At 35.6% G+C, this 23,736-nt stretch overlaps 1 pseudogene; it reads right to left on the bottom strand.

The window, feature by feature from the left end:
• Nucleotides 1-19,936: 19,936 nt before the first annotated feature.
• Nucleotides 19,937-22,391, bottom strand: LOC133069880 (gastric triacylglycerol lipase-like; annotated as a pseudogene).
• Between the last annotated feature and the right edge of the window lie 1,345 nt (nucleotides 22,392-23,736).

Below are 23,736 nucleotides of genomic sequence, written 5' to 3'. Positions count from 1 at the left end.
TCAGGATCTGAGAACTTCCTTTAATCCTCTCAGAATGGCTGGTCAGATGTGACTCAAACATTGACAGTACAGACAAATGTTTGTATTATTGTTTTATATATCTGGATTAAAATATGGCCTATTGAATAGCTCTTTTGTTCACTCATTCTACTCCACATGATGAAAATGACTTAATCAGTGACCACTGCTCATTTTCAAACTTCTAAGTGACCTGATTCTTCTCCATTCCTACTGCAAATATCTGTACCAACTCTTCCCTTCTTCCTAAGGGATACTTTTCATAAGGGACTCCTGCACTTGCATAATCCTGCTCCCACCTCCACCTGGGAAATTCTCCATTGTGTACTGTTCAAACTCGGCAATTTTTTCAGTTTCAGGCTTATAGCTTCCCCTACCCTCTCATGAAACCCTCATATCCAAATATGATTGTAATCAACCTCATCATCAAAGGCTTCTGAGGACTTGTCTTAAGGGACTAAAAATTAGTTTATGCTGTTTAAACTAAAGACTGTTTGGATCTCAATTCAAAGACCCCAGATTTTGAGTAGAGATAGCCTAAGAGAGAAGGCCAGAGGGAAGTTAACAGTTGGAGGTGAGATGGGGAGAGCAAAAGAGGATGACGTCTGTAGGATACCAGAACTGGTGACTGTGGGCAACCTAATCTGGTCAAGTCTCCAACCTGGTCAAGTCTCCAGCACCAAAAACATTCCTTGAATATTACTGGAGTTGCTAAAGTAAAATGAATTTTTCAGAATACCTCTCATACATTGTCGATAAATACTGAATATATTTTCAAACACCTTCTGTCTTCTCATAGGTGTTCTATTTGTGTGCCATTCTCTGCTTACTGATTTTAGAATGTCAGATTTCATTTCAAGTTAGAAATTAAGAGCTAGAGCCAGTGGCGAAGCAGGCTGCTCCTGTTATACATTCAGAGCACTGTCTAGTCTTTCCTTTTCCAAATTCCCTGACCAAGACTCCAAAGAAGTTGATAAAGAGACAAGAAGCGTTCCTAAGAAAAGTCTTTATGTAAAGTATAACCAAGGATTTAATTTTTGTGACCCAGACCAAGTTCTTCGGGCCAGAATACTGGAGTGGGTAGTCTTTCCCTTCTCCAGGAGACCTTCCCAACCCAGGGACTGAACCCAGGCCTCCTGCATTGCAGGTGAACTCTTTACCAACAGAGCTATGAGGGAAGTCCTATGTAAAGTATAATTGAGGTTTTAATTTTTAATGGAAAGTTATATTTTACCTAAGATATAAATAAATTTCACACATAAATACATTAATCTGGGGACTTCCTTGGTGGTCTAGTGGTTAGAATTCTGTGCTTCCATTGCAGAGGGCACGAGTTCAATCCATGATTGGGGAGTCAGGATTAGTTGATTTATGCTGAGTGGCATGGCCAGAAACAAAACAAAATATTAATTTTGAAGTATATAAGTAAATTTTATAATGCTGGAGAGTGACACTCACTATTACCAAAATGAATGCTTTCTGGAAGGCAAATGAAAAATTTAATTCTTTCTCTCTTATATATATATATATAAGATATATATACATATATATATCTCCACATTGTCTGAGTATTTCAGTCTCTAGCCATCATCAAGTCTTCTCCCACACTTAGGTGGGAGCACTTTCACACATGAAGATGTGCATGTATCTTAAAAAGTCAGTTTGACCCACTGACATAGTTTTCAAAACTTGGGGTGGAGGGAATTCTACAAATAATAAATGCTAGAGAGAGTGTGGAGAAAAGGGAACCATCTCACACTAGTAGTGGGAATGAAAATTGATATGACCACTATGGAAGACAGATGGAGACTCTGTAAAAAAGTAGGAAAAAAACTACCATGTGACACAATGATCTCACTATTGGGCATATACCCTGAGAAAACCATAATTGAAAAAAGGCACATGCACCCAATGTTCCTTGCAGCACTATTTACAATAGCTAGGACATAGTAGCTACCTAGATGTCCATTGACAGACGAAAGAATAAAGAAGCTGTGGTACATATATACAATGGAATATTACTCAGCCATAAAAGGAATTCATTTGAGTCAGCACTAATGATGTGGATGAAGCTAGAGCCTATTATACAGAGTGAGGTAAGTCAGAAAAACAATTACTGAATATTAACCCATATATATGGAATCTAGAAAGATGGTACTGATGAACCTATTTGCAGGGCAGCAATGGAGACAGACATAGAGAACAAACTTATGGATGTAAAGAAGGGGAGGAGAGGGTGGGATGAATGGAAAGAGTAGCATGGAAACATATACACACTGTATGTAAAATAGCCAGTGGGAATTTTCTGTATGAATCAGGAAACTCAAACCAGGGCTCTGTGACAACCTAGAGGGGTGAGATGGGATAGGAGGTAGGAGGGAGATTCCGGAGGGAGGGAACATATGTATACCTATGGCTGATTCATGTTGATGTATGGCAGAAACCAACACAACATTGTAAAGAAATTATCCTCCAACTAAAAATAAATAAATTTTTAAAATCTGGGGAGAAACAATTTAAAAAAAAGATTTTGATGGTTGTTATAACACAGTTATAAAATGAGTTATACCAAGTCTTGCTTACATGAATAAAATGAAGTTTTATTTATTAATTGAAATATTACTTTATTGTGCTAAGAACACTTAACATGAGCTCTAACTTCTTAAGAAATTTTTGAGTGTACAATTTAGTACAGAGGCAACACTAGCAACATTCCTCTTACCCTCTCCACAGTGTCCAAACTCTCATTTTTTCCCCCTCAAATGTTGTGTTGGAATCTCCCTTCAGAATGGCTGAATCTTTACAAAATCTTTCCCGTCAATGAGTATATGCCCAAGTCATTATCACCCAGGTTTTCCCAATCTCAGTTGAAAGGGACTGTGGCAGCTTTGCTGTCTCTTGCTGGTTCCACAGCCCAGACGGAGGTGTGTCTGCCTACTGCCATCTGCACAGATGAATTAGAATTTCCCTAGGTCCCTTGCATGTGGTCCTGGTTTCTACAACTCCAAGAAAGGTTTCATTGTTTATGATGGATATTGATTTTTTAGTTTTTGAAAAGGAGAACAAAAAGGAACATCTTGATGTTGGTAACACCTCAGTATTGTTAAGATGTCAATTTTCCTCAATTTTTTCTATATGTTCAGTATAATTACAGTGTAAAATTTGACATGCTAATGTTAAAACTTATATGAAAACCAAAACAACTGGAACATTAAAAAAATTTAAGAAAGAAGAATGAGTTGGAAGCCATTCCTTGATTTCAAGACAGACAATCAAGTTACTGTAATCAAGTGAGCGTGGTAAACAAACTGCAGTATGTATCCATACATTGAAATCTCACTCAGTAAAAAAATGAGCAAACTACTATTACATGAAGCAACATAGATGAATCTCAAAGTCATTCTGTGGAATGAACAAAGACAATGGCATCCAAATCAAGAGGAAAAAGTAAAACAGTCTATATTTGAAGATAATGTGATATTATGTATAGAAAACCCTAAAGACTACTCAAAAACCTGTTATAACTTGTAAACAAAATTAGTAAATTTACAGGACAAAAAATCAATATACAAAAATCTGTTGCATTTTATACACTATTAATGACTATTGCACTCATCTCACATGCTAGTAAAGTGATGCTTAAAATTCTCCAAGCCAGGCTTCAGCACTATGTGAACCGTGAACTTCCAGATGTTCAAGCTGGTTTTAGAAAAGGCAGAGGATCCAGAGATCAAATTGCCAACATCTGCTGTATCATTGAAAAAGCAAGAGAGTTCCAGAAAAACATCTATTTCTGCTTTATTGACTATGCCAAAGCCTTTGACTGTGTGGATCACAAGAAACTGGAAAATTCTGAAAGAGATAGGAATACCAGACCACCTGACCTGCCTCTTGAGAAATCTGTTTGCAGGTCAGGAAGCAACAGTTAGAGCTGGACATGGAACAACAGACTGGTTCCAAATAGGAAAAGGAGTACATCAAGGCTGTATATTGTAACCCTACTTATTTAACTTGTATGCAGAGTAAGTACATCATGAGAAACACTGGGCTGGATGAAGCACAAGCTGGAATCAAGACCGCAAGGAGAAATATCAACAACCTCAGATATGCAGATGACACCACCCTTATGGCAGAAAGTGAAGAAGAACTAAAGAGCCTTTTGATGAAAGTGAAAGAGGAGAGTGAAAAAGTTGGCCTAAAGCTCAACATTCAGACAACTAAGATCATGGCATCTGGTCCCATCACTTCATGGCAAATGGAAGGGGAAACAGTGGAAACAGTGTCTGACTTTATTTTTCTGGGCTCTATAATCACTGCAGATGGTGATTGTAGCCATGAAATTAAAAGACGCTTACTCCTTGGAAGGAAAGTTATGACCCACCTAGACAGCATATCAGAAAGCAGAGACATTATTTTGCCAGCAAGGTCCATCTAGTCAAGGCTATGGTTTTTCCAGTGGTCATGTATGGATGTAAGAGTTGGGCTGTAAAGAAAGCTGAATGCTGAAGAATGATGCTTTTGAACTGTGGTGTTGGAGAAGACTCTTGAGAGTCCCTTAGACTGCAAAGAAATCCAACCAGTCCATCCTAAAGGAGATCAGTCCTGGGTGTTCATTGGAAGGACTGATGTTGAAACTGAAACTCCAATACTTTGGCCACCTCATGCAAAAAGCTGACTCATTGGAAAAGACCCTGATGCTGGGAAAGATTGAGGGCAGGAGGAGAAGGGGACGACAGAGGATGAGATGGTTGATGGCATCACCAACTCAATGGACATGAGTTTGAGTAAACTCTGAGAGTTGGTGATGGACAGGGAGGCCTGGCATGCTGTAATTCATGGGGCCGCAAAGAGTCGGACATGACTGAGCGACTGAACTGAACTGAATCTTCAGTTCTGGGCTTCCCTGTGGCTCAGATGGTAAATAATCCACCTGCAGTGCAGGAGACCTGGGTTCAGTCCCTGAGTTGGGAAGATCTCCTGGAGAAGGGCATGGCAATCCACTCCAGTATTCTTGCCTGGAGAATTCCCAAGGACAGAGGAACCTGTTGGGCTATAATCCATGGGATCGCAAAGACTTGGACATGACTGAGGGACTACGCACAGCACAGCACACAGCACAATCTTCGGTTCCAGGGTCAGTTTGTTTCCATTTCATGGAGAAAGATTCTCAAAACCGTGGCAGCTTGTGCCACGGCTGCAATCTGATCACATAGTTAACTCCTTCGCCTGGTGGGAGTTTCGGTATCTATAAGACAGCTCACAGGATATGGCTCAGAATATTATCTATAGCCTTTGAGAAGGAACTATAGGTCCTTGACTTGTTAAGGGCTACAATTATTATTATTTGGTCTCCTTTGATTATTTTCCTTTGTTTCTGCATTTTTCTCATTTCTCTGATTAAACTTATTCTTTGACTAAAGTTTTCCACAGGCAAAAGGCAGGCAGAAGACATAGGGAGGCAAGGACCATAGGTTTCTGCCCCATTTCACTTCCTTTCTCTCTTGAATCAAAATCTCTAAGACCTCCAGGGTATCAGGGCAGAACAAGGGAAAGAGCAGAGTAATTCCTGCTTGACAGCTGCTGTAGGCTGATGCTAATATTGGTGGCCAGTTCATTTATCTAGCCGCTTGTGTTCTAGTTATAAAGGAGCTCCTAAAGGGAATGCCACGTTTAGAGTGGAGTGGATGGAGGGTCCTCAGTCTGAACACACTTTAAAATCTGTGTCTTTGGAGCATTTTTATGGCAATGAAAATATGTATCTAATATGCCTAGCGTATTTAAAATTGAAGTTTGATTTCAAAATCATGTTGCAGTTGAAGTAACCAGGAATATGTTACAGTAGATGGAACATTATCAACCTTGTAAACTGATGTACTTCAATCCGTGTATATTGTAGGTGCATTCTGGAATATCATTAATGTCAACATTATACCTTCACAATCAGTGTTAAGTTGTATCACACAGTATGACTTCTTTGAGGATATTTGCATATGTCCTGTGAGGATATATAAAAATTAAGGCTTTACCATTTTGGAAAGGCTTTCAATACCAGAGTCAGTGGCAATGACAACTTGAATTTTTTTGGCAGTAGTTTCAGGTCCTTTGCAACTGATGTTATAAGCTGTCTTCTTTTTCTGCTTAATTTGTGGTATGTGTGTGTATAAATTTATAAACCTTGAAGGATAACTCTACTGTTTACAATATCCATGATTCATTTTTCTTCATTTTCCAGAGCTCTTCAGTAGAACTTTCTGCAATAAAGAACTTGTGTATATCTATGCTTTCCAGTATGGTACCCAGTAGCCACAAATGGCTGTTGAGGGCTTGAAATGCAGCTAGGGAGACTGAGAAACTGAAATTATAATTTAATTTAATTATTTCTTATTTCCATTTACATAGCCACATGTGGCTATTGTCTACCTTAATGGACAGTGCTTTAAGATTGATAAATGAAGCAGGCCAAAGTGTTTTGATAGTATCATATTAATCTTGGGCTTTCAACACATATGAAATGACTCAGTTCTACAACATAATATGCTAATGACAGTTTCATTTAGATTAATATATAACTGAAAATGAATGAAACTCTGGGAGTCAATGAAAGAAGTCATATTAGCTTCTGACACTTTATGTTTTCTTTGTGACACTTCATGTTAATTATCGGTTAACAAACTTCTCTGTGGAACTACTGGTTCTTTCATGAGCATTTTCCATAATGAATAAATGATCCTTAAATATCTGTCTTTTTTCCTTATTAAAGGACACTAATATAATCATTTTCTTCAACACAGCTCCTGGTCCATGTAGGTGGTGGGACAGAAGACCTGGTCTCATTGAACTCCAGTCAAGAGGACTAATTAATAAGGTCCCATTAGACTTCTTTGCCAAAAGTATGGCAGGCATTTTTATAGTCATTTCTCGAGATACCATACTGCTCAAATGCATACCATACAACTTGGATTCTTTCTGCATAAATACTTCAAGATTTTTTATTGCCAAAAAGGAATGTGCTTACTCCTCAAAAAGCTCTCTTCTTGTCAAAAATATTAAAATTGCCATAGCATGGAAAGCATGACAAAATGAATGAAATATTTTATTAGTGTTTATATTTCTTTGGACAAATGCAAATAATAAAGCAAAATGTTTCTGACGTAAAAATCAAAGATTGTTTAAACAAACAAAAAGACAAGCAAGACACCCTTTGTGTATAGAAAATCATGAAAACCTCAAAAAGGTGGAAAATAGGTGTAAAATGAGAGTGATTTTTAACCTTATTGAGCTTCATTTATTATTGCAAAGATTTCAGTATAAATCTGATTATAAACATCTTACCTTATTATAAAATCAAGATGATGGTAGTGGGGAATCTTCTTTTTGTAAATGAAATTGGAGACTTTGGCTTCCAAATTCTTAACATCTTTTGGAACTGTCACAATGTCCTGTCTACCACTCCACAATGCAATTGGAACCTTCATATCCTCCGCATGGTATAGTGGGGGAATGGGCTAAAGGGAAATGAGAAATAGTAAGGTTTATGTTAACATATCAAATGAGGACTAGTAAGTTGATTATTCGAGGAAGGCAATGGCACTCCACTCCAGTACTCTTGCCTGGACAATCCCATGGTCGGAAGAGCCCGGTAGGCTGCAGTCCGTGGGGTTGGACACGACTAAGCAGTTGGACAGGACTGAGCAACTTCACTTTCACTTTTCACTTTCATGCATTGGAGAAGAAAATGGCAACTCAATCCAGTGTTCTTGCCTAGAGAATCCCAGGGATGGGGTAGCCTGGTGGGCTGCCATCTATAGGATCGCCCAGAGTCGGGCACGACTGAAGTGACTTAGTAGCAGCAGCAAGTTGGTTATTTTCTTCTTCCTTGAAACTATAATGGCAATTACCTGTTAACTAGGTTAATATACATTATCTATGGAATTGCAAGCATTGTCAGACAGAAATGGACTGTTGCCCAAGCCTTCAGTTGTACTAGCCAAATGATTTTCACAAACTAGAAGCTTGTATGATTTAGCTATTTATTTGTGAAATGGTGATATTAATAAATATCTGCTGAATATCATAAGGTTTTGTGAGGTTCATATGGCACAATCTATGGAATTTTACTGTTTGTGATATTGTCATAAAAAACAGTCATGCTTTATTATTTTGAACCCATCCTTAGGTCTATCTACATCATCTTTCTGAAATACAAAACATTGCATTATCTTTTAAAAACAAGTGGTTTGTTGGATATTTAATATATTTTCATCCATGTCTTTCCAAAAGAGCCAAATAGTTAAAGTTTTAAAGCATGACCTTACCTGATTATAAGGCAGGATATTTAGAAATGAATTTCTCCAGTCATAAGCTTATAATGTACTTTTATTAATAGTCTTAAATAAATATAAAATAAACTATTACTTATAAAATCTTACAAAATAAGTAGAACTAGAGACTACTGGATCTAACTCCCTTATTTTACAATACAATCTATTCACTTACTATCCCTCATTTATAAGTCCAGTCCTCTTTCTACCACAATGTTATTAATTTTAATAACAATATTAATAATTAATATTAATGTGCTTCTAGATGAATGATTGCTAAAATATACAGAGAACTAAAAATTAGGCATATTGGCACAAATATCATCCTTTAAAGGAAAACATTAAGGAGGTTAAGCACATATTTTGATAATGTTTGAACTATAGTAACAGACTATCTGGGCTTCCCTGGTAGCTCAGATGGTAAAGCATCTGCCTGTAATGCAGGAGACCTGGGTTCAATGGGAAGATCCTTGGAGAAGGAAATGGCAACGCACTCCAGTATTATTGTCTGGAAAATTCCATGGACAAAGGAGCCTGGTAGGCTACAGTCCATGGGATCACAGGAAGAACACAACAAAAAGGTGAAAAAACTATATTATTTCACAGAGATAAATAAATGAATGCTTGTTAAGTTAAAGCTCAAACTTATTAAGTTTTGCTTTGTTTTATTTTGATGGTATATACAAAGAAATTTCAGTCTGCAAATATTTTTAAAGGATTAAATATTTCAAATCACCAAGACCCAAATTAATAAAGCCTTACAGCACAAATGAAATGTGGAATACTAATTTATTATGAGTATAAAAGCTGCTCGTTGCTTTACAATTCAAGTATCAAAATACATTTTCAAACAGAATTGTTAACATTTACATTCAGAACTGATATCCAGGAAGAGTTTTTATCCTTTATGTGGTAAAACTTTCCCAATGATAGTCTAGAACAAAGTAATTTTTGGAATATAATAAGACCAAGACTTATGGTACAAAAGAATTGTCTTAGAATTGGAAGAAGGGAAAAATGGGAGTTTTGTAGCATTGTAATTGTGAGGCAGGAGTAGTTCAAGAACTACCTTTTCTTTAAAAAATGGAGAAGCTAGCAGTGGAAATGTCTTAAACATGTGTCTGCAAATAAGACAATGAGATGAGGCATCTCTTCTAAGGACATATGTTGATTTGCTGATTATAGATAGGTAGGTGGAGTAAAAACTTTCAGGGCAATGAAGACACATGGAATCATTCATCTACAGATTTCAGGAATTTGTGCCTTGAAATAAGATGCACTTGCCCTCTGTGTGTAGGTATCAGTTTACACCTTAGCGAATGGTATTAGCAATGTGAAGTCACTTTGTTTCCAATATTTTGCCTATCACACGTGAAATTCTTCTGGAAGAGTAAAAAAGAAAAGTTATCATAATTTACTCATTTATCTCAAATGTTCTTAGAGTTTCCATCTATCATCAAACTCTGAAGATTGTTGAAACTGATGTTAAGTTGACATAAAATATATTTGTACCAGTTTTTCATTCTGAATAGAAAAGAAAGCTATCACTTTTGAACGTAAAGGAAAGAAACAATTCACATCCTCTCAATCCCCAGTCACTGGTCATTATCTGTTTTTGATATCAAAGGAGTTCCCTTTTATTTCCTCAAAAAAGATGTAGTATGCTGGCTACAGTAACAAACAGAGAATCACTAAGACTCATAAAGGAGGAGACCTATCAAAAAAAAAAAAAAAAGAGAGAGAGAAGAGGGACACAGAGCAAGGGAGCAGAAAGAAAGACTGAAAGGAAAGAAAGGGGGAAATGTTTAAAAAATTTGCCACTTATTGTCATTGGAGATGACATATAAATTGTCTTTATTGTTGTTATTGTTAATGAGACTATGAAAATAAATTACAGAAATGTTATGGACTGATGCTGAAGCTGAAACTCCAATACTTTGGCCACCTGATGCGAATAACTGACTCTCTAGAAAAGACCCTGATGCTGGGAATGATTGAAGGTGGGAGGAGAAGGGGCCAGCAGAGGATGAGATGGTTGGATGGCATCACTGACTGGTTGGACATGAGTTTGTGTAAGCTCCGGGAGTTGGTGATGGACAGGGAAGCCTAGCATGCTGCAGTCCATGGGGTTGCAGAGTCGGACAAGACAGAGCAACTGAACTGAACTGATGGATATATTTATGACATATTTTCCTTTTTTTGCTAAAAACTCAAATGGCTTCCTTCGTGATGGGATAAAAAAAGTTGGGTTACCAGATAACATATTGGTTTCTAACTTAACTAAATTCAGAACACTATAGTAAATATACTGAAAATATATTCATACATATGAAATTAAAATTTAAATGAGTGCCCTATATCTTTATTTGTTAAATCTGGCAACACTAAATAAAAGTTATTTGATTGAGATTTAAGTTCTGGAATAACTTATCTTACCCTAGTCTATAGTCAGTGTTTAAAATATAACACATCACATAGCCACGCTTTTTTTTCTCCATACCTTTTTGTAAGTATTTGAAGTTCCATCAATACCGAGTGATAGAATGATTGAAAAGTCATACTTGATTAAGAGGTAACACATTTTGAACTGATGTTCCTGCTGGATTCTGTGTTAAGTATACATCAAGATGACTCTAGAAAAATGAAAAACATACATATTTGTCAATAATTAGTTTCTTTCCAAGAATCAGAATTTTTCATAGTAGTAAAACTGTGTTACCTCTATGATTCAGGTCCCTTCTCAGTCAGTTTAGAATGAAGCATTGTCCATTGCCAGAGCAGTCTAACTGTTTTTATATGATCATGTTTGAGCAAAAAATTTTTCCTGAGAAAGAAGTCTTAAACTGAATAATCAGTGCCTTGACAATGATACTACATTTATTGAAATGAGGCAAATTGAGGAAAAAGATGAAAATTCTTTTACACATATATTCATGTATGATGTGAAAGTGTTTACTTGAATTATCTACATAGCTGTGTTGATTACATTGTCCCAGGAATACTGAACTTCAGAATTTATGAGCAAGATGTAGCTTGGATTATAATACAGTTTGCCTATATCAAGCAGTTTAAGATATACATATATTGCATAAGTTAACTTGTCTCTGCTATTAATGAAATACCATCATTAAAACATCAACAAAAATTTACTTTAAATCATAAGTGACACCTACTTCACTGAAATTTGGGGGATCATATCCAGCAAATAATGAAAATAAATTTTTACAAACTGCGTTAACTACCACATGGTTTCACACATTTTGACCAATGAACTTGTTAATGTATGTGTTGGGATAAAAAATCTTTTTCACCAAACAGGATCTGAAAATGACATATTTGAAAGATAACTTGTGAAGGAAAAATGCATTCTGTCCAGTTGAATTCATGAAAGAAAGAAGAAATAAAAGAATATTTGCAATACATTACTGAGTAGTAGAATGAGTTAGTTCACTGTGATACTGTATCAGTAATATGGAAAAAACTGTTTAGTAAGATAGCATGTTAGAATTTTTTTAAAAATTCAACTGAATAAGGACCATTGAGAGTAATGAACTTGATCTTATTTTAGATAGAGAAAATAGAATTTAATGAAGTTAATGAAAACAAAACAGTATATTTTTTAAGATATGCTAGATATAAATAGAAAATATACTTAAAACACCTACATAGGTAAGCAAGTAAATCTATTCATTTTAAGATATGTCTTTTGTAAGAAAAGTTAATAAAATGGAATTTATAAAGTGAATTTTTTAAAAGAGAAAATAAGTTTTAAGAGATGGAGCAGAGGCAAAAACTAAGCCGGATTAAGAGATGTAATAAAAGAGCAAGAAATGATACCAAAGAGCAAATTATGCAATGCATTATAGGAAAATATGTTTTCTCTGAATCCTTCAAGGAGTGGGTAGTGGAAGAAGTATATTTAGAGAAATTTATCAGTTAAAAACGAAGTCAATTAGATAGCATTTTATCTTTAGGTAAATAAATGAATTCTATCTCAGTCATACAGACTGAAAGGAAAATGTAAAAGGTATAGATAAAGTTCAAAGAACAAATGTAAATCAAAAAGTAAAGCACAGATTTATATACAATGTATGACTACATTTACATGCACTTCTAGAAATTTAAAAATTAATTGTTAGTGATACAATGCATAATTATTATATTTTAGATCTCTTAAGGCTGGGAGTGGGAAAGCACCTGACCTCAGAGGGACAAATGGAAACTTTCTGGGATGATGGAAATGTTCTACAGATTTATTTTGGTGGTAGTTACATAGGTTCACACATTAACCAAAGCTTATTGGATAATATTTTAAATCAGTGCATTTTGTTGTAAATAAATCTTACCTATATTAAATTAATTTAAAAATAACATCATAAAATAATAAATATGGCAGCCAGAACCTTTAAAGGAGCATGGTGTAAGATAGATATTAGAAAGAAAAACCTATCATACAAAGACACAACTTTTGGATGTTGAAAGAAGATAATCTGTATGCATGTCCTATGAAAGCAAAGCTAAAGCATGAGTGAAATTAATTCCATGGAAAAGAGCTCCACCTAGAGTACATATAGCTAATAAATAATGCAAACCCCAAATTACTATGAGCTTAGATATGAAGAGTAAGAACATACTGTATATCATCTTTATGACAATAAATTTAATAACTTAGATGAAATGGGCACATTGTTTGGAGAAAGATTACCAAGTATATTCATGCATAAATAAATAACCTGAATATCCATATGTATATCGAAGAAATTGAGTTTGCAGCAAAATATTTTCGACAGAAAGTTTCAGACTCAGATGGCCTTACTGGTGAAATAGACCAAATATTTTTAAAAGATAGAATATCAGTTTTATACAATCTCTTTCAGAAAGATGTAGGAAAAGGACTAATTTTCAACTCCTTTTATGAGACCAAGCATTACCTTGATATTAAAATTAGAAAAAGAGATTACAAGAAAAGAAACATAGCCAACAGGTCTTTTAAATATAATTGCAGAAAACTTCAACAGGATTTTAGCAAATTGAAGACAGCATAATAAAGTATGACATATTCAGAAAAAGTGAGATATATCCCTGGAATGAATAATTAGGTTAACTGTTAGAAAATCTATCAATTCAAAAGAAAAATCATGGGTTCATCTCAATAGATGCAGAAAAAGGATGAAACAATAACAAATATTCATTCCTGATAGACAAACTAGGACTACAAGTTAGCTTCCTTAAACTGAAAGATTGAATCTATGAAAAACCCACACCGAATATCATACAATAGTGAAAAACTGAATACTTTCCTTATGAGCACAGAAAAAGATGTCTGCTCTTGCTATTTGTATTCAATAGTCATCTTAATGTTTCACAGTGCAATAAGGCAGACACACAAAATTAAATTAAAAAGTATCAACACTAAAAAAATAAAGAAAATCTGTCTTTATTTTTAGAAAATGTAATTCTCTAAGAAGCTCCATGAATCTATGAAAAAACAATTAGAACTGATACGTGTGTATGATATGGTTTTGGATTTTACATCGATATATAAAAATCAATTTTGTTCTATATAATAGATAATTTCAGAAATAAAATTTTTCAAGCCTGCAAGAAAATAAAATAGCAGCAAATAAATATAAAGGTATATTATTTTCAAGGACTGAAAGATTCACAATCCCAACAAGGTTTTGTTTCATTTATTTTTCTGACTTAACAGAAATTGACAATTAATTTTAAAGTTTAGTGCAAAGACCTATTGGAAAATAGTCTTCAAAAATTAGAAGTGTAAAGAACTCACAATTCCTGGATTCCAGAATTTCCATAACAGATTTTTATAAGGATGAAATATCTGATTAGTTTACTAAACAACCCTGATGGGATAAGCAAGTTAGAAATAAGATTAAGACAGTAGTTGCTTCTATTTTTTGGAAGCAACCTAGATGCCATCAGCAGACAAATGGATAAGCTGTGGTACATATACACAATGGAATATTACTCAGCCATTAAAAAGAATACATTTGAATCAGTTCTAATAAGATGGATAAAATCGGAGCCCATTATACAGAGTGAAGTAAGCCAGAAAGATAAACACCAATACAGTATACTAACGCATATATATGGAATTTAGAAAGATGGTAATGATAACCCTATATGCAAGACAGAAAAAGAGACACAGATGTATAGAACAGAGTTTTGGACTCTAAGGGAGAAGGCGAGGGTGGGATGATCTGAGAGAACAGCATCAAAACATGTATATTATTAAGTGTGATTGCCAGTCCAGGTTGGATGCATGAGACAAGTGCTCAGGGCTGGTGCCCTGGGAAGACCCAGAGGGATGGGATGGGGAGGGAGGGGGGAGGGGGGTTCAGGATGGGGAACACATGTAAATCCTTGGCTGACTCATGTCAGTGTATGGCAAAAACCACTGCAATATTGTAAAGTAATTAGCCTCCAACTAATAAAAATAATTGGAAAAAAAAAAGTAGTTGCTTCTATTTTAACGACGTGCCTAAGCCAGACAATTAACACTTATATAAAGCAAGCATATGGCAACATTACCTGCATTTTTGACAAGATAAATAAATGTATATATATATGTATTAAAAAAACAAAAATATAAATAAAATAGTAAAATATAAATAACAAACTAGTATTTTAGTAATAAAATAGCAAACTAGTTAAATATAAGTATCAAACCTATAAGCTCTAAGGAGAGGGAACTGATGGAAGCAAGTACACAGTTGAAAAGTGATCAATCATCATTCAACAAATTAAAACCATAATAAAAGCTGCACCAATTACAATAACTAAAGTTTGGAAAACTGATGTTATTTTCATAAAGTTAAACATGCAGTGTATATTGTCACCCTGCTTATTTAACTTCTATGCAGAGCGCGTCATGAGAAATGCCAGGCTGGATAAAGCACAGGCTGGAATCAAGATTGTGGGAGAAATATCAACCTCAGATATGCAGATGATACCACCCTTATGGCAGAAAGCGAAGAGGAACTAAAGAACGTCTTGATGTAGCTGAAAGAGGAGAGTGAAAAATTTGGCTTAAAACTCAACATTCAGAAAACTAAGATCAAGCCATCCAGTCCCATCACTTCATAGCAAGTAGATGGGGATTGGGCTCCAAAATCACCGCAGATGGTGATTCTAGCCATGAAATTAAAATATGCTTGTTCCTTGGAAGAAAAGCTATAACAAGACAGCATATTAAAAAGCAGAGACATTACTTTGCCAACAAAGGTCCGTCTAGTCAAAGTTATGGTTTTTCCAGTAGTCATGTATGGATGTGAGAGTGGACCATAAAGAAAGCTCAGTGCCAAAGAATTGATGCTTTTGAACTGTGGTGTTGGAGAAGACTCTTGAGAGTCCCTTGGACTGCAAGGAGATCAAACCAGTCCATCCTAAAGGAAATAAATCCTGAATATTCATTGGAAGGACTGATGCTAAAGCTGAAACCCCAATACTTTGGCCACCTGCTGTGAAGAGCCGACATATTGGGAAAGACCCTGATTCTGGGAAAGATTGAAGACAGGAAGAGAAGACGATGACAGAGGATGAGATGGTTAGGTGGCATCATCCACTCAATGGACATGAGCTTTGAACAAACTCTGAGAGATGGTGAAGGACAGGGAAGCCTGGCATATCCATGGGGTTGCAAAGAGTCAGATATGACTGAGTGATTGAACAAAAACATCAAACATACACTGATCATATGGCCAGTGGCATTACCATGATAGTAGGATGTCCAGTAATTTTACTTATTTTTCATAGCTTCCCTGATGGCTCAGACAGTAAAGAACCTGCACGCAGTGTAGGAGACCCGGGTTTGATCCTTAGGAAGATCCCCTGGAGAAGGGAGTGGCTATCCACTCCAGTATTCTGGCCTGGAGAATTCCACGGACAGAGGAGACTGGTGTGCTCCAGTACATTGGATTGCAAAGAGCTGGACACACCTGAGCAACTACCACCACCACCATGATGACTTCTGCAATATTCCTACATTAAATATATAAGCAAAACAACGCCTAAGAGTAAATATAATGGAGACCTTAGTGTAGGCAGAGGCAAGGAGACATGAAACAGAAAGGAAGTTGAAAGAGGAAAGACCCTATGCAACCTATTGAAATGTCAGTGTGTGAAATTAAAAAAAAAATTACATGATAGTAAAATTTGAAAGAGAAATACACATTGTGGATTTGCATAAGGAAAAGGTGAATTAATAATGATTTCAAAAAATAGATGATAAATATAAGGAAAAAGGAAAAATTACTTAAACTGGGTGATGCAAGGCTGAGAATCATGCAGAATACATCCTCAAATTTCGGGGAATGCTGCATTATATCCAAGTCAGTGAGAGAAACAGAGCATTGTAGTCCAGCAAGAGCCTATGTCAGCATCTCTCTTCTTTAGTATCATTCACATTTCCTCATTTTGAAAACTAGAAGCATATGTTATAATGAATCACAAGCCTTAAATAGCTTTGGGTTGATGTAGGTGCCATACAGTTGCCTATTTAACAACTGGAGCCAGTGCAAAATAAATTTTTATCTTTTCAGGTAGTTGTGGACTTACTGTAAATGCTCCGAAAGCTGAAATCAAATAATAAAATAGACTAGTTTACTTGAGTTCTGTCTTGCCTCAGATTTTCATTGTTACTTGGCTAGTTCACCTATGATTACATAATAGGGCTGTTATCTTTGCCATATATTCCAAACTGGTCTCTAAAGATTTTCTCTACAATTTACTCTGCGCATTAACACAAGATTAATTTCTTGGAATTACATTTTGTGTTTTTCCCAATCACTCTGAGTGGTTGCTGATTTAATATTAATTTAATATTCAGTGATAACTGTTGCTTATTTCATTATTAAAAAATCTGGATAAAATGAACTATTTCTTCCCCCATAGAACAACTTTTCTTAGGCTTTCATCATGCTTTTTTAAAAATTCCATTTAACTTTTATTTTATATTGGAGTATAGTTAGCTGATTTGTTATGTGTTAGTTTCAGATATACAGCAAAGTGTTTCAGTTTTTATATTTTCTCACATTCTTTTCCCATGTAGTTTATTACAGAGTATTGATTTGAATTCCTCATGCTATATAGTAGATTCTTGTTGATTATCTATTTCATATACAATAATGTGTATATGTTAATCCCAAGCTTCTAATTTATCCTTCGTCCGCCACCTTTCCATTTTGGTAAACATAAGTTTGGTTTTGAAGCCTGTGAGTCTGTTTCTGTTTGGTAAGTAAGTTTTTTTGCATAATTTTTTAGATTCTACATATAAGTGGTATCATGATATTTGTCTTTCTCTGACTTACTTCACTTAGTATGATGATCTCTAGGCCTATCCATGTTGCCGCAAATGGCTTATTTCATTCTTTTTTATTGCTGAGTGATATTCCTATGTATATATGTACCAAAACCATTTTATCCATTCATCTGCTGATGGACATTTAGATTACTTCCATGTCTTGGCTATTATAAATATTGTTGCAATGACCATCAGGGTGCTTGTATCTTTTTGAATTATCTTTTGAATTTTTATTTTCTGGATAATATGCCCAAGAGTGGGATTGCTTGATTATAAGATGGTTTCTTCACTGGCGTGTTTCACTTGCTTTTGTCTCTAAGTGAGAGTCTCTCACTAATGTCCGACTCTTTGTGACCCTATGGACTACACAGTCCATGGAATTCTCCAGGCAAGAATACTGGAGTGGGTAGCTGTTCCCTTCTCCAGGGGATCTTCCTAACCAGAGATCAAACCCTGATCTCCTGCATTGCAGGCAGATTCTTCACTGTCTGAGCCACCAGGGAAGCCCAAGAATACTGGAATGGATAGCCTATTTCTTCTCCAGAGGATCTGCTTGACCCAGGAATCGAACCAGGGTCTCCTGCATTGCAGGTGGATTCTTTGCCAGTGAGCTACCAGGGAAGCTGTTTTACACGTACTGAAAGCCTAGATATATTCTCTACTCTTTTGGCCTCTCCTCCAAAAGAGAGACTGAGCCATCTGTCTTTCAAAAGACCATCCATATTCAAAGTGCAGTTCAACATACTTTCACTTTTATTCCTCCTACAAAATCTTTCCTCATAACTGTGTTCAAAGGAAATGTTTCCTTCCATGGTCACATGATGACTTTCAAGGCCCAGATGCTTTTGCCTTCATGGGTCCCTTCCTCCACGCACACACAAATCTATGTAAAACCACATTTTGTGACTGTGCTGACATCAAGATGAAAATAAGCTAAAATGAATCATATTCTTTTATTCTTCTGATATAATTTTTGAAAGACATCAAATGTTCTGTCCCTAAAGTGTCATGGACCCTATGAGCTTGGCCTCCTGTATCTAATGGCTTATTTAACTCTCTGTTCTGCTCATTTTGGTTCACTTGACTGACCATAAGCCTGCTGGAAACATCATCCCTTTTGCAGCAGTTATCCAATAGTGGCAATCTGCCCCTAAGGGAGATAAGTCTGGAGACATTTTGGTTATCATTATTACCACAAAGATGGAAGGGGGCAGTGCTACCAGAATCTTATGGGTACAGACCACAGATGCTATCAAGTATCCTACTAAGCACAGGGAAGCCCCCACCCTGACCCCCAGCAAAATACCAGTAGTGATGTGGGAGACAAACCTTGCCTTATTAGATTGTAAGCTTTGAGGAAATGAGATTTCTTTAGTGTATAATATACACTGCAAATACCAGCCAACAAAGTACATTTCAAATAGTAGGTATGTGCATGTGTGGATGCGAAGTCACTTCAGTTGTGTCCAACTCTGTGAGACCTATGGACCATAACCCACCAGGTTCCTCTGAATAGGGGATTCTCCAGACAAGAATACTGGAGTGGCTGGCATGCCCTCCTCCAGGGGATATTCCCAACCTAGGGATCAAACCTGTTTTTCTTATACCTACTGCAATGGCAGGCAGGTTCTTTACCACTAGCGCCACCAGAAAAGCCTGAACAGTAGATATACTATACATTGAAACAATGACTACCTGAGGTAATTAGAAATGTTTTCCTGTCCAATTGAAAAGTTTGGAAGAATCTAGTCTTTACAGGAGTTTCAGTATGAAAATTAATATGCCTCACACTACCTAAGAAGGATCCCGGGCAACAGACAAAGAAAGCTGATTGGGCAGCAGAATGTAACTGTTCAAAGAAGCCATACTAACCAAACTGCAGACTTCTTCTAAAAAGTTTCAACACACAACTTTCTGTTAAGAAAGCACAATGAGGAAAATTCTTTTAAAAAACACACATGCCAAGTCCTCAGTCTTGGAAATTCTACCTGCAGAGAGTTTCAGGTGACTGTAATACATACATCTGGTTTAGTACATGAGGTTTGATTGGAAGGATCCTGTTAATAGATGATGATATCCATTTTGTTCATTCTAAAAGGACTATGCAAGTATATACCGTAATAAAACAATTGTCAGTGGCTTTTAAAGTTTCTTCTTTTAAGCTTGTCTGTGTGTTCTGAATATAGTGAATATGCATGATTTCTAAAATTGAGACTCTATCATGTAAAAATGTGGTTTTGTTATTTTTAAAATAAAAATTAAAGCACAATCAGATTTAAGTATTTCTGAACAATCTGATAGCTGTTCCCAGGGAATGGCTTTCATAATCAATTTGTTTTTGTCCTGTTTTCCTGACAATGTAGTCAATGATGGCTGGAAGATCATATTTTATCATTTCATCAAAACTACAAGAAACAAAATGAATAAAATTTGTTTTAATTTTTTATTAGTAATAAGAAAGTTAGTTTCATGTTTTAAATTATGGATTTAAGAAGTCTTCTGAAGGGACACTTGGGTCATAAGTGCTAACATTGATTCCACACTTCTTATTTGTTAGCTACTAACATGCTACCTGTTTCCAAGCACCACTTCATTCCAAGCCCTCAGTATACCTTTGAGATAAGTATGTAACTATGTATATTATAGAGCTGAGGAAACAGGAAATGTGCCTGTGAGCACAGCCAATAAGTGATAGACTAAATTTTACTGTGCTCTTGTTCTGGAGCCAATGTTCTAAGATTTATGGCTTTCCTATAAGAGAACTATGAGCAATATTTAAAAATGGATATCAGACAAAAACCATTGCTAGGGGTATAGAAGTGCAAGTAGAAAATCAATTTTTTTTGGCAATTGATGAGGGTAGATGTTATTTTATTATTCTGCTTTTCTGTGGTAAAAAGTAACCATGTACAAATTTACCCTTTTCTTCTCCTCCCCCTTCCACAATTTTCCTTAAAAAAAAAAAAAAGCCACAAAAAGTAGTGGATGGGTTGGAAACATGAATATTTAGGAAATTGAGCAAGAACAAGAAATCATGTCTTTTGACATATTTTTATTTTAATTCTTAAGCACATTAATAACCATAAAAATAAAAATCTAGAATAATTTTTACATATAAATCTTTTAAAGATTTAGGAATATTACTCAAGAGTTCCATATTTTAATAAAATATCTTCCTTCCAGTTCTACAAAGTTTATTTCAACATTAATAATTCAATAAGCACATTTAATACATTTTAAAATCAAAATACAACAGTACAGATTTTTTTCTTCCTAACCTGAAAGTCCAGAATACTCTGGAATCTGTTTCCAGGTACAAGTGTTTCCTGGATCAGGGATTCCCTCTGATTGTTGTTCCCCATCCACACATCATACCCAGTATCTGCCAGAAGAAATCCCAGGCTACTGTTGGGAAGGTTGAAAATCCGTACACCGGCAGTTACGAACAGACCCTAGTGTAAGTGCACAGCTGGCTCTTGGGCTGAAAAGAAAGCACTGAAAATAGTTTATAACTGAAAAATCTATTGGAAAGTATGACATAGGTCTTCAAATCACTTAATTTAGTTAGAACTGATTGGCTTGTATCCCAAAGAAATGTGCAAACAATCCATTGCATTTATTTTATGCTAAAAAATGTTGATATTATTCCTTATCCTCAGGGCAAAAGAATTGCAACATCTGTGGGGTTCCATGTCCTTTTCTTGCCTCCACATCCTCAAGCATATTTTTCCTTAGTGGGTGATTTTAATTTTTAGGGTTTACAATTTATATTCTTTCTAAACAAAGAGTTTACACCTCATGAAAAACAAAACAGAAATATCCAGAAACAAGAATATTTTGGGTCTTAAAAAACTCTTGTGCAGATTATTTAAAAAGAAAAAAAAAAAAGTACCCTCCTAAAGTTGAATAGCATCTGCTTGCTTTGAGCATTTAAACAGAAAAGAAGAGTGAACCAGATCTCTGCTGTTACTTCAGGAAGCACAATGATAATACACACTTGGGTAAATCCCTACAAAGAATCCCAGAGAAAAATGTGGCTCAAAGTCCTGGGGCTTCTATTCAGGGACTCTGAGTTTCCACCCAGTACACCAAACAAAGTTCATGAGCCAATGAGTGCTCCACTTTCTCATCATAGAAATCAATGTAAATCAAGTGTCACTCAGACCCTCAACTTAATCTCAGAGATCCAAAGAGACTCAAAGTTTACTTTTTATGAGTAAATTAATTTTATATTGTATGGTTAGCATATATTTGACTGGATTGCATTTGATTCAGGATTTGAGACTCATCTTTTTCTATCACACTGTTCCTACCTAAATGATTAGCATCATTCTTCCCATGAGGAATCCGGCTGAAAGATGTAAACATATGCAGTGATAACTTCATGCTCTTCACTTGGGTAAACCCAATAGGAAATTATCTGACTCTGAATGGAGAAAAGACAAAATATTTAGCTTCATTAGTTCCCTTAAACATTTGTATGATTCTTAAAGTAGAATTTCTTATTGGCAGGGTAACATACTGTGTAAGGAGAGCTTTCAGAATATAAAATAAACTTGTTTTAAACAATGAAAATAATAGTGACAAAGTCTGTGGAGGTGTTTTTTTTAATTAGCGAAAATAATAACTTACAGCATTCATATTGGCCTTGGGATTAATAGGATTTTCCCAAAGTAAACAAAACGCATTTCCAAACACATGGAGGACATTGTTATAAGTAGCCACCACATTTTGAACCTATTAAGGAAAAAAGTCATTAGCATGATGCAGTGAAAGTTTCAGTGTAAAATCATGTTCATGTACTGCCTTTCTGTTTGCTTCACAGATGTGTAATTTGTTAGTTTATCCTCTGGTTCTCTTTGTGTCTTATTGCTTTATCTATCCAGTGGTTTTATAACACTTTTGTTATCCTGGTTATTTCTTTTCAACTGTGTACATGATCTTTCCTCAGAGGGCCTTTTATCTATCAACCTGTAGACTTGATTTCAGAGCTACCATTTACTATCTGTTATAGGTTGAATTGTGTCACCCCACCACACCCCCCTGAAAAAGGAATGTTCAAATTCTAACCTTCAATATCCCAGAATATTACATATGTATATAAAGTTATTGCAGATGTAATTATTTAAGTTGAGGTAATACTGGGGAAGGGTGAGTCTCAGATACTATAAGACCGGTCTTTATAAGAAGATTATCACATGAAGACAGAGACACGCAGGGAGAATGCCATGTGACAGAGAAGACATAGGTGGGAGTTAATTCAGTTGCAAGCCAAGAAATGGTAGAGACTGCTAATAAAACACCAGAATCTAAGAAGAGGCAATAAAGGATCTCTTCACTCCAGTTTTCAGAGGGAGTGTGGCTCTTCAAAGACTTTGGTTTCAGACTTCTAGCTTCCAGAACTGTGAGATAATAATTTTCTATTATTTTAAGCCACATAGTTTGCGATATTTTGCCATGGCAGTCCTAGGATAATCATACACTATTTGTCAGAGAAGGGAAAGAGAATTAATACTTGATTGGTTTTCTTTATCAAAGCTGTGGATAAAACAAGGCAGTCCCTGATTTAGAGTCTGTTTTGTATGTGAGAACTCACTATAACTCCCTAAACAACACAGACCAAATGTTACTCAACATTGTAACTTTGAGGGACCTAATCTGGTTAGTTCTCCAAATTAGCCCCTTTTGATATGTATAAACACCATAAAAGTCCTTAAATGTTATTGCTATTATAAAAATACGTGAATTTTTCAGAAGATTCCACATACATTGTTAATGCATATTGAACATGTTTTCAAATTCCTTCTGTCTTCTCATAGATATTCTATTAGAGTGCCGCTCTCTCCTTATTGATTTGAGAATAAGATTTCAATTCAAGAAAGAAACTGTGTAGTGAGGAGTTAGAGCAATGGCAAGGTTGCCTGCTCCTGTTAATTTTGGAGGGGAATGTGAGCAACAATATGATGGTGCAAAGTAAGAGGTCTGTATGAAGCACAACTCAGGGAGGGTGTGTACTCAAGGCATCTGGTGAGTAGAACCTAGGGATGGAGCTAAATATCCTAGAATGCCCAGGAA

The sequence above is a fragment of the Dama dama genome, chromosome 15 (genome assembly GCF_033118175.1).
Source record: "Dama dama isolate Ldn47 chromosome 15, ASM3311817v1, whole genome shotgun sequence".
NCBI classification, from domain to species: Eukaryota; Metazoa; Chordata; class Mammalia; order Artiodactyla; family Cervidae; genus Dama; species Dama dama.
The sequence above is the reverse complement of the archived record's forward strand: the minus strand, read 5'-3'. Positions and strand labels throughout refer to the sequence as shown.